Raw genomic sequence first — 12,315 nt, 5'->3', positions numbered from 1 at the left:
GGAGGAAGGCTTTATATTCAGGTCTCGAAAGAAAGAACATAATTAAACAAATCAATGTCTTAAATGTATAAATATTCTTTCTCTTTGTTTCATACCCAGGCAAGATGCTTGGACCTAACATAGGGGAGTTGGGTAAACATTGTATTTGACATTCATCCTCACACAAACTCTTCTTCCTCTCCACTGTAGCATCGATGTTGTTTGTGGCTCAAGCCCATTGGAAAGGCTGCCTTAATGAGTCCAACATAATCATGCTAATACCATAGTCCTTTCCAAGAGGCAGCTTCAAGAGTCCTAACAATAGCAATCACCCTAGTACATTCTCCAATTGCCAGCTATAATGGGTTTTGACTCAAGTTATCCCAGACAGAAGAAGGAAATGTCTTCATTCTATGGCTGTGTCATGTTATGTTTGGAATATTAAATGTCCTCCGGACCATGTGTTGAAGGATTGATCTGCAGCTCGTGGTGCTGTTTTTGCAAGGGGACAGAAACTTCAAGAGGTAGGACTACAGCAGAGGAAGGAAGTCCCAGGTACAAGGTATCCTTAGGAGCTACATAATGCCCACTCCTGCCTGTTTCTTCTCAGCTCCCTGGCTATTACAAGATGAGCAGTTCTGCTCTACCACACTCTATCAAATGCTCTCTCTTACCAAGGTCCCGAAAGCAATAGCCATTGGACTGTAACATCCAGGAAACATAAGCCAAAATAAACCTCATCCTCATTGTTTTCTCTGATGTTTTTGTCATGGTTACAAAAAGCCTGACTAACTCAGATCACTTGTCAATATGAAAGTAAATAGTTCAATCTTGGCTGTCCTAGAAGTCAACTTATAATCAAGACAGAACCGACCTGGTTTAGGATGAAGTCACACTGTAGACAGAGCTTGAATCTCGACAGTATCATTAAGCCACTGAACTGACCAATCCTCTTGTCTCTACCTCTAGAACCATGGCCAGCTACTTATCAGAAAAAGAAAAGGACATAGCAGAGATGACTCTAGGTCCTGAAGTGCTATAGAAGTGGGGCTTAGGCCCCAACACCCCAACAGTTCACATACTAAGTACCCCCCCCACTGCGCACAGCATGGAAAGTCCCCATTCTTCTTTTTTTTTTTTTTAAAGATTTATTTATTTATCATTATATATAAGTACACTGTAGCTGTCTTCAGATACACCAGAAGAGGGCATCGGATCTCTTTGCAGATGGTTGTGAGCCACCATGTGGTTGCTGGGAATTGAACTCATGACCTCTGGAAGAGCAGTCGGGTGCTCTTAACCGCTGAGCCATCTCTCCAGCCCTGAAAGTCCCCATTCTTACGTGGATGACTTAAGCAAGAATTTCTTCTGTTTTTAATTTTAAATGTTAAATTATTAATGAGATAATACATGCACCAGGGCTCTTTTTTAAGTACAAAAGGTTGCACAGTAAAACATAAGTCCAGGGCAGGGGTCATAGCTTGGAGATAGAACACATGGACAGTATTTGTGAGGCCTTAGGTTTGGTCTCCCACATTCCTCTTGAGAGAGAGAGGGGGGAGGGGGAGGGGGAGAGGGAGAGGGAGAGGGAGAGGGAGAGGGAGAGGGAGGGAGGGAGGAAGAGAGAGAGAGATTGAGAGAGAGAGAGAGAGAGAGAGAGAGAGAGAGAGAGAGAGAGAGAGAGACTCAGCTATCAGGACAATATCAAGAGCATCCAAGGTAGATGATGTCAAATGTTGAAGGAGTTAGATTCTCCATCATTACTGTTGCTCATATCATACCCCCAAACCCACCCAATAAGCTTGAGATTCCGGCCGTCAGCTATGCAAACCTAGTGTCAGGACCAGCCCCTGCCCTCCCAGCCCAGCCTTCCAGCCCAATTCATAATGTTAGCCAGCTTTTGTTACTGCTTCTTTAGAGACTTTCTGAGACCCTCTCTGCATATAAATGATACAATGTGTGCATAACTGTATCAATATTTCGTCCCACACTGGTTTCACACACCTGGTAACATCCTGTTAAATTGTTGTCTCTTATTTTCTTAATAGTATCTTTGTTTTTTTAGTGTCTGTGTCTCTGTGTGTTTATGCATGCTCCTGTGTCAGTGCACATGAGGGATACCTTGGCACATGTGTGTGCATATATACAGAGCCCGGAGGACATCAGATCCTGTTTTGCAGGAATTATCCACCTTAGTTTTTGATATGGAGTCTCTCATTAGCCTGGAGCTCACCAAGTAGGCTAGGCTGGCTTGCCAGAGAGTTCCAGATATCCACCTAGCTCTGGAATTACACCTGTGTACCACCCTGATAGCTTTTTCTCTTAGATCTTTGTGCTAACAGAGCAAGCACTTTACCAACTCAGCCATCTCCCAAAAACTTAACTCGATTTTTTTTAATTTTTAAAAATTTTGCGTGTGTGTGTGTGTGTGTGTGTGTGTGTGTGTGTGTGTGTGTGTGTTTTATGGAAGTTAGAAGAGGATGTTGGATCCACTAGGATTGGAGTTACATGCAGTTTCAAGCTGCCCGGTGTGGGTGTGGAGACTGAAGATGGGTTCCCTGGAAGAACAATATGCTTTCTTAACCATTGAGTCATCTCTCCAGCCACAAATTAGTATATTTAATTCTGTTCCATTAACGAACATATAGGCCCTCATTCTTCTTTTCATTGTATTAAATTCAATGACAGTTTTGAGCTATTTCTATATGGAGTAGACTTTGAGTCCCTCAAGGCCTCAGTGGTGACACTAGGTTCTTTGACCATATAATAAACAACTACAAACAAGGCTGCATTGCTCTCGGTCTACAGATATCCATGGGCACACTTCAAGAATAATTGCAGGATCACTTCCTAAAAATGTGAATTTCTAGATCAAAGAGTATGTACATCTTAAAGTTAATAGCCATTTATCAAACTGACCTTCAAAGCAGCCATACCAATTAACACCCGTACCCATGATAGATGAGAGGGAGCCTCTTTTCTCTACATTCTGGGGAGGCAAGCAGCTCATAGATCAACTTTTAAGGGTAGACAGAAAAGAACTGCCGGCCTGTTAGACGATCCTTATGAATAAGACTCAGGTGCAGAGCAGTGGGGCGAAGGCCTGTGGGAACCCAATGACACCAGACTTGAATCCTGGCATTTCGTCCTGCTTTTTGTTTTGTTCTGTTTGTCTGTTTTATTTTTAAACAAGGTCTTGAGCATCCTCCCTGGGACTCACTGTGTAGTCAAGGATCTCCTTGAACTTCTGATCCTTTTGCTTCCATCTCTCCAGTATTGGGATCACTGGCAAGGGCCAATATCCCTGGGTTTGAATACCTGTTCTATTTGATTTAAGCAAATCCTTAGCTCATGGTGGACCTCATATTCCTAAGGTGTAAAACATAAATCTTTTTAAAACCATATCTGAGCTGAATGTTGGGTGGTTCGTGCCAGTTCTGGGGTGGCAAAAGTAGATGGATCTCTGTGAATTAAAGGCCAGCCTGGTCTATAGAGCTAGTTCTAGGACAGCCAAGGCTACACAAAGAAACCCTGTCTTGAAAAGCAAACAAACAAACAAAAACACATCTGATCATTATAAAGAGCCAGCAGACAAAAGGTGTGAAAAGTCCCAGGTAGTGGGATGACAGCAGGCAAGTGTCTGAACCCAAGTTTCCTCTATGAATGACTTTGATGTAGATTTGACCCAGGGGAGACCTGGGGAAGTGTTGTCCCTGACGTAGAGGGTGCAGTTCTGAACACATCTTGTAAGGGAGGCCAGGAAAGCTCAGGCTGAGGAGAAAAGCAGGGGCTGATTCAGGCCCCAGAAGTGGAAGAAAGAAGGGAGTGTAGAGAATGTGATGCTGGCATGAGAGACTGAGACTCACTGTGTGGCAAAGTCAGATTTTACCCAAAGGAAGATACGCAGGATCATCGATTCTTAAACACTGTAAATGTTGATATTCTATTGTACAGTCAAAAATACAACCAACCCATTTAAGAAACGTTTCCACGGTCCCTCAAAAGAAATCAGGTGGAGGAACTGGAGAGATGGCTCAGCCCCTCTCACTGCTCTCCCAAAGGAGCTGAGTTTGGTTCCAGAACCCACATCAGAGGCAGTTCACTACTACCTGCAACTCCAGCTCCCGAGAATGATGGTACAGTATGTAAGGCCCTTTTCTGACTTCTGTGGGCAGCCACACACCTGTGCTCAGACATACACACACACACACACACACACACACACACACACACACACACACACATACACACACACACGAATAACTTTTCAAGATGAAGAGTAAATGAGGAAGACATCAAACATCGATCTCTGGCCTCTACTTGCATGTGCCTACGTATGAACGTGTACACATATGTCACACACAACAAAAATAAATAGGTAGGCAGGTAGATGATAGATTCATAGATACACAGATAGATACATAGATAGATACACAGATAGATACATAGATACACGGATAGATACATAGATAGATACACAGATAGATACATAGATAGATACACGGATAGATACATAGACAGACAGACAATGGGAAGGCTAGAGAGATGGCAGTTAAGAGCACTTGTTGCTCCTTCAGAGGACCCAGCTTCAGTTCCCAGTACCCACATAGTGACTCACAACCATCTATAGCTCCAAGTGACCTAACACCCAGGCGTGAAGACAAAACACTCATAAACATAAAATAAAAATAAATAAATAAATAAATAAGCAAGTAAGTAAATAATGAATAGCTTTATAAACAAAATGCTAATGAAAGGATTTAAATGTTTTGAAAGTGATTGGATTGAAAATTTAAAACTAAGTGATTCGTGCTACACTCTATGTGAACCAAAGCTATCCTCAAAATCGTGGTGCCAATACATCAGTGGCAGGAGCTCCTCAAACGCTAATATACAATGCCAATTTTAGACTTCAACATGAGTTCTGTGCGTCAAACAGACTAGAGGTAACCCCCCCACACACACTCTTTGGTTGTACAGGTGGGCTAGCCACACCAGAACACAGATTCCTAATCTATAAAATGGGAGTGATATTTTTATGTCACAGGATGCCTACAGAGATGAAGTCACATGCACAAGGTGTTCAGTCACTTCTGGGAATGTATGAAGTGCCTGGTAGGTGTAACAGTTGTAATTACGGTGAGCATATATTAATGAGTTTTATTTCATTGACCATATAAGATTTTGTTGTTACAGAACCTACTCCATTATGGAAATAAATTTCAACATTATTAACAAAGAAGACAGTTAAGCGAAAAAGAAAAATCACCCACCACTCCCCCGACCCTCGCCAATTTCCGTTTTTGCATATTCTCCTCTTGACTTTGTAAATGAGGACTTATTTTGCATGCCTGCAATCAGTATTCATGCAAATTTTGTGTCCTGCCCTTTATCAACAAGCACGTTATAAACAGTTTCCATGTTTCTGCATATCCCTGATTATTAGCGTTTTCTGCGGCTGTATAGTTTTGCGTTGACTGGAGCAGCCATGGTTTTCTTAACCATCTCACTGCTTGGAGAAATCAAAGAGAGGGATTCCAGTGGCATGCCTGAGGGCTTTCTTCACCTACTGAATTATGTTCTTTAGACCAATTCCCAGAAGCGGGCTTAGTGGGTCAAAAGATAACAACACTCTCAAGGCTCTCGTTGCATATTCCCCGTGGTTGTTTTGCAGACTTGCATGCTGCTTCCAAAGACTCGCCGGCACAGATTTTACCCAGCCTTGCCAGCGCAGGATGATGATGTCTGTTAAATTCTGCTAATTTAATCAGTCTGAAATGCTACCCTGATTCAGCTTTCATTTCCATCTCTTTGATCACAAACAGTTTGAACTATTTTCCAAGTATCTGTTTGCTCTCTTCCTATCCAACTGGGTGAAGCAGCCGGCCACATCCCTCACCTCTTTGTCTATTGAAGTCTTTCAATTCATGTGCTAGACTCGAATGAATCGCCTCAGATAGGAATCGTTTTGCTAGCCAGATTCGGCCTCTGAGGTTTTCGAGCAGAATGATGTATGAGCAAGACAACACCTTAGGAAGATTAGTTCTCAGATTAATTGAGGAAAATGGACGGAGAGGCTGAGATGTGTCCACAGAATATTATAATGGGGCCTGGACCAGGCAATGACTGCAGACCCCAGTCAGTAGATGTCTTATGTCCCTCCTTCTATGGCTTGTGGCTCTTCTCCTCACCCCTAAGCTACAACTCCTCCCTCTCCCATGAACTTGCCCTAGTGGAACCTCGGGAGGGAAAGAATCATTCTGCTCTATCTGCTCACTACATAGCTAAAGAAAGCCTTTCCCAAAGAGGACCTCAGAGACGCCAAAACGCCTAGGCTCATGGATGTCTAAAAGAGGTCATAGAAAGATGTATGGTTATAGCAATATGGATGTTGGGGTTTTGTTTGTTTAGTTTGGTTTGGTTTCCTTTTTTGCTCTCTAATGTGGTCTCCAGACTAAAAATCTCCAAGACAACCCATCTAGTAAACACCACAAGCAGGACTTCTAAGCACCGCCCATCTCCACTTTAATTTTCCACCTTCTGATAGATACCAGCATGACCTGGACTGCAGCAGAATGTGTGCATGATGTGGATGTGTCAGGGACATTGACAGGACTTACTTCTGCGTGCACAAAATAAGTAGAACCAGAGAAAATGGGAACTCTGAACTAGGCAGGTCAACAAGTTCATGGTCTAAGGTGACAAAAGGTCTTCCTCATCCAAGAGGGAACTCCAGGCAGTGCAGTGGGACCCGTAGTGAGGTTGTTCAGTCATGTCCCTTTTTGATGAAGTCGTGTGACTTCTTGGCATAACTGACCCTAAAGTGTACAGAGCTGGGGCGAGAGTCCAAATAGAAAAACTATTAGCATACCCCGGGAGTTCTCTCCCCACACAGCAGTCAAAGCAGGCAAGACTTGTCCCTCAAAGTAACCCTTTGCTTCAACAGCCGCGGGTACCATTCTTGTATCTGTGAAGGAACCTGATACTAGAAATCTGGATTCACACTTCGAATGGTTGGATTCGACAAGGTTCTATACGGAAATATACCATGTCCTAGTCTCTTCCCAACTATAGTTTTACCCCTAACAAGAGTCCTCAGGGACATGCACATAAACACCCATATCTGCTGATCTATGGTCCACGAGTATTCCCTCTAATGCGGCGCCCTGGAGCCAAGTTTCTGTTCTGGGAACATATATAAGAGAAGGGTGGGTTGGAGAAAAGAAAGGTTCATGAGTATCTTCAAAGGAGAGCTGGGCCACTTACGGGGGGGGGGGGAACTCTGTAGTCCCTAACACCACGGTGAGAATACAGACGGTGGGAGGGCATATCTCCGAGGCCTTAGGTAATCCTTATCTCATGAATGGATATTGCCTGGAGAAAGACCAGGAAGTATGGAGCTGGAGGCTCATCTGATGCAAGTACAAGACGACTCCGGTTTCTTCCGGTTTATGTTTCATCCGCTAAAAGGACTGCAAACAAACCTCCCTCACAGAGTTTCTCTAAGTCATTCAGTGCACAGAGGTTGGTGGCCTGAAATAATTAGACACAGTTAGTACCATAAGTGACATGAATTGAATCCTCTGGAACTAGAGTTACAGATGGTTGTTAGCCACCGTGTGGATGCTGGGAACCCAACCCTGGTCCTCACCACGAATTAACCTCCAAATCACCAGGTCCCAGAGTTGACCTTTAAACTAATATAGTTTGGGAGGGGTTTTTTTTCTTCCTCAATTTAGAAAGGACCTGTTTTGGTGTCCTGTCCCCCACGAGGCTGGCAGAGCAGAGCACGATCCTCAAGGAGAGGCTGCAGGTGCATCTTGAAGATGATGCAGTGTATGTGGTCATGGACCAGATCAGAATAATGCAGGGGATTACCCTGCATGGTGAATATTGAGAGAGCTAGGAACCCTAAAATGAGGTCCCGCAGAATCCCTACACACAAATCCTCATCATCTACTGAGCCCATACTCAACCCACTGTCCACCACTGAAAGCAATGTGGACCCTGGCTGATGGACTCCACTCTCAGTAGCTTCTGTCCCAGAAGTCCCAGAGAACCAGGAATGTCAGAAAGCCAGGCTCTCAGGAATTCCAGTTCCATGATGTTTGTTTCAACAGAGAGGAAACTGAAGCCCTGAGAGGCCATCCCAGGTTACAGTTGCAGGCAGGAAGGATTGAGGCTGAACTTCTGGTTCAGGTTGGGAATCCTGCCATCACACTGGGCAACCTTGGCTGAGAGACAGTGGCAATGTCAAGTTCAGCTCCATGAAGAGGCCATCGTGACTAAGGACTCACAACCTAGCACTACCCCTTGCTTCTGATGAACTTAGGTGCTAACTCTGCTCTTTACCCATGAACTGCAGAACCTAGTCTCCGGGTCATTCACATTATTTAGCACTATTGAGCACAGGGTCGGAGACTCTGTTAGATTTTTTTTTTTAATGCTTTATCTCATTCAATCCTCAAACAACTCTATGGTCTGGAAACCAAAACTTTTCCTCTCCCATTTTCTTTCTTTTTTTTTTTTAATTTTCTCCTTTTTTGAATATTTATTTATTATGTATACATCATGCAGCTTTCTGCCTGCATGTATGCCTGCAGGCCAGCAGAGGGCATCGGATCTCAATACGGCTGGTTGTGAGCCACCATGTGGTTGCTGGGAATTGAACTCAGGGCCTCTGGAAGAGCAGACAGTGATCTTAACCTCTGAGCCATCTCTCCAGCCCCCTCTCCCATTTTCTACTTGGGAAGCCTGGAAGCTTAGGAAATCTCAGCCACTAGGTGAAGGTCACGTGTTTAACTAGCGAGTTGTGGAGAGAGGTATGTCCTAGACAGAACCTCTGCGTTTGTGACCACTGAGCAATCTCAAAATATATTTACCAAGCAGTGTTCTGGTGTTGAAGGTGCCAAACAGGAGGAGTTTAGGAGGGGTTGTGGGTGGGGGGCTCTGTCAACTCACTAAATAGGGCCACTAGAGAGATTAGGGGTCCCAGTGACACAATGAGAATACTCGTGCTCATGGAGGACATATTGTGCCAATCTGTGCTAATAGGCTACCTCTTTCTGCAAGTCCTTCTAGAGGCCTGCTTTTCTCCAGACACAGGCTTGCTCAGGACGGTGGCGGGGGTGGGGGTGGGGGTGGTGAGGGAATAGTCTATATTCATCAACACTTTTCTAGAGAGCTTTGGCTTCCACCGAGACTGCAGCTCCACGTGTAGCCACAAGAGGGCGGGCCAGCTCTGTGGCCAAGAAGTACCCAGAGCCCCGGCCATCTGTCTAGGCAGAGACGGTGGGGCTACATGACCAGGCCACAGCCCCCACCCCACCCCACCCCCAGCCCCGTACCATCGGTATACTCCTTGGGATCGCCAAACATTCCACTGCGGGAAGGAAAAAAAAAACTATCATGGGGTCTGCTTCTAATGGGTCATCCTGTACCAAAATAATGATGACCTTGAAACAGCAATGAGGCCAGGTCACCATAGGAGCTGGAGACTTTATGTAGCCTGCTAAATGCTACATTCTCTATGTACAGATGAGTAAAGGAGGCATCAGGAAAAGAGTGAATGGGCCGGAGTACTTAGAGAAATGGTGCTCAGATCCAGAGAGAGTTGTCAGAGACTGCAAGGAGAGGGTACCCAAAATGTAACTATCTCGAGAAACAAGGGGTGGGGATAGCCCACAGGGAAATCCAAATGCACAGTAGGATTCTGGGAAACCGCTACTAGCCACCCGCCCACCCACCAGCCAGCGGTCCAACAGCCTTGCTCAGCACCTGTTGGACACACTGTATGAGAAGCATTTCCTGCCCTCAAAACGCTGGCAGTCTAGAGGAGGGAGTGGTGAGTCAACAGATAACCATGGGAAACCCGAACACCTGTACAAGGCGGTGGCTTAGAGAGCTTGTGGCTGTCTAGGGAATCCCAGCTTGGGTTGATGGAGAGGCCTGGAGCTAAGGACCCTCTTCCCCACAGCTCATCCCAAGATTGGGCGCCCCTCCAAACTTTGGTTGCCTGCCTATGCTGGGGGGCCAGTGTCCCCTCCCACCCCTCTCAGAAGAGCTGAGGCCCAGGGAGTCGATGAAGCACACCTGAGTCAGCCCGCCGCCCACCCGCCCCTCAGCGTCTGTCTCCGCATCTTGTGATATTTCGCTCCCCGGGAGCCAGCCCCATTGCGCTCCGGAGGCAGCTCGGCAAACAAACCCAGCGACAGATTGTGCCGCGGCTCATTCCGGGGAAGGACGCCAAATCCCACCCTGCTACCCCCAACACTCCCTCCCCGCCGCCCCCTCCAGCACTAACTACCCCCCCCCTTCCTCGCGCGCGCTCTAGGCGCGGGCCCTACACAGGGTAGGACCCAGGGGAAAGCAGGGGGTCTAGGCCTTCTTATAAAACAGAGACAGGAGGCCCAAATATGCCCCTTTCTGTTTCTACCTGACCTGGAAAAGAGAAAGGCAGGAGTGAAAATTCAAGGGCTGCCAAGCTGCGAGCCCCGGAGGCAACGAAAGATAGAACCAGCAGGGGGCACTCCAGCGTGAGGTGCAAGAGGCTGGGAGCAGCTACCACCACCATCACCACCACCCCGCCAAAAAACAAGATGAAACGGGGGAAGGGAGTGGAGACAAAGAAGAGGCGAAGAAACACAAGCAGACGTAGAGAGGCCAAGAGGCTGGGACACACACACACACACACACACACACACACACACACACACACACACACAGAGCCAAAGAAGGCAGAAGGTATACTCATCTTTGGAGAGGACAGGACAGAAAGTAAGGGAGGAAGGGCGGCGAACATGAGAATAAAGATGGGGAATCATAAAATATGGATAAGAGTTGGGGAAGAAATGAAAGAAATCGAATGAGTACGAGAGAAGAATGGCAGATTATAAAAGGAGCATGGAGTGAATGAGAAGGATGAGACTAACATTTATAAAGCGCCGACTGTATGCCGTGCACAGCGTTGGACCCAGGCACAGGTATGAAGAAGAGTCCGGTGCTTGGACTAAGGGTTCCTCCGCTCCACTCACAAGAGAGGTCACCTAATGCTTCCAAGTTGTTGCAGGCAGGGTCCGACTGCGTCCAGATGGCCCTGGCACCCAGCGCCGTACGCATCACTGCAGCAGTCCCAACCCCGCCTGTGCCATTTGGCGACGGTCCCCAAAGCGGCTCCCCTAAGTATCCTTCACACAGTAGTTATTAAAAACCGAGTACGGGAACCTTGGACTGACCAAGACCCGCACAAAAGGCGTTGCAGCTTTTAAAATAAGGCGCTGAGGTCAGGGATTGGCTGATACCGCCAGGATAGAGGAGTCTAGGGCCCCTATGGGGCCCCTATTGGCCCCTCAGTAAGAGGGTTAGAAGTTTCTGTGATCCAGCAGTCAGCTGCCACTTTTGGGTCCTCTTCTGCCCTCTGGCGAGGGATAAGATATCATACCCTTTGGGCCATATCTCGTAAATACACGCGCGCGCGCGTGCGTGTCCATACACACACACTCACACACTCACACAATCCCCACGCACGCCCAAACTTACACCTATTTGTAAAAAGCTTGCAAGGTACATACAACACACCGGAACATTTATTCTCTTCGCTTCCCATCCCAAACACGCGAGCGCAGAACTTCACACAGCCCTCGTGTGGTCCACCAGCGCAGAAACCAGCGCGCACACACTCATACTCCCGCCCTGTTTCCCCGACAGGAATAAAAGGCTAGCACTCAACTACACCTGCCCAAGCGTGTGCGCGCGCGGGTACGCGCCCATACACTTGCTCACACAAACTCCTTTACTCACTGGTCCTATAGCTATACAAGCCGCCCTGGGAGTCTGGGACCCAAAGAGAACGTGAAATCTTGGAGTCTTTAGAACCCAAAGGATCGCGAAGGACAGGGCAGGAGGAGGGGCGCTGAGTTGGAAACTACTCAGAAACTGCGTATCTTCTGGGAAAGTTGAGAGAGGAAACCCTCACCCTGTGCAAGTCGTGGGTTGGGGGGACTTAACACTACTGAGTGCGCGCGCGCGCGACACACACACACACACACACACACACACACACACACACACACACAGCAAGAAGGGATTTCTCTAAAGGCATGGCGCCGCGGAGGCTACGGGAATACAGCCTTCCCGATCTCCCAAGGTTGGGAGGGGGCCCGAGACTGAGTGGGCTAGATGGAGAACTACTCCCGCCTCCTAGTAGTCACCAAAGGGTTAAACCGGCAGGCCGGGAAGCGAGGGAGGAGCCAGCGAGTGCGGGAATGGGGGGTGGGGGGAGCGCTTCTTCGCTGTCCCCACTCTCCCTCGGCGAGCAGCCGGGGCGCACGGACCGAC

This window comes from Rattus norvegicus, chromosome 3 (genome assembly GCF_021556685.1).
Source record: "Rattus norvegicus strain SHRSP/BbbUtx chromosome 3, alternate assembly SHRSP_T2T, whole genome shotgun sequence".
Lineage (NCBI taxonomy): Eukaryota > Metazoa > Chordata > Mammalia > Rodentia > Muridae > Rattus > Rattus norvegicus.
The sequence above is the reverse complement of the archived record's forward strand: the minus strand, read 5'-3'. Positions refer to the sequence as shown.